This window comes from Mya arenaria, chromosome 2 (genome assembly GCF_026914265.1).
Source record: "Mya arenaria isolate MELC-2E11 chromosome 2, ASM2691426v1".
NCBI lineage: Eukaryota > Metazoa > Mollusca > Bivalvia > Myida > Myidae > Mya > Mya arenaria.
Genome location: NC_069123.1, coordinates 16,195,318 through 16,196,269, shown reverse-complemented (window position 1 = coordinate 16,196,269; position 952 = coordinate 16,195,318).

Genomic DNA, 952 nt, shown 5'->3' with positions numbered 1-952 from the left:
ATACAGTAAGGGAGGCTACTCTTTTTAGAGCAACAAGGTAGGGGAGGTAATTTCCACTTAATCAAAATTAATTTTCATTATAGGTAAATAAAATGGAATTAAATTATTTTAATTCTAAAAAATAAATTAATTAATACAGAATTAATGAGAGTAATAATTTAATAATAATAATAATAATAATAATAATAATAATAATAATAATAATAATAATAATAATAAAATAATAATAATAATAATAATAATAATAATAATAATAATAATAATAAAATAATAATAATATTAGTAAAAGTATTAGTAATAGTAATAGTAATAGTAATAATAATAATAATAATAACAATAATAATAATAATAATAATAATAATAATAATAATAATAATAATAATGATAATAATAATAATAATAATAATAATAATAATAATAATAATAATAATACTAATTTATAATAATAATAATAATAATAATAATAATAATAATAATAATAATAATAATAATAATAATTATAATAATAATTTATAATAATAATAATAATAATAATAATAATAATAATAATAATAATAATAATAATAATAATAATTTATAATAATAATAATAATAATAATAATAATAATATGCTGCTGCTGCTACTACTATTACTACTACTACTACTACTACAACTACTGCTGCTGCTGCTGCTGCTGCTGCTGCTGCTGCTGCTGCTGCTGCTACTACTACTACTACTACTACTACTTCTACTTCTACTACTACTACTACTACTACTACTACTACTACTACTATTACTACTACTATTACTACTACTACTGCTGCTGCTGCTACTTCTACTACTAGTTATAATAATAATGAGAAGAAGAAGAGAAAATGATATCATAAATTATCATTATAGAACAGAATCACCATGGCATTCACATTGTATTATTAAAAGAAAAAAATAGCGAAGTATTTTAAGGTACACAAC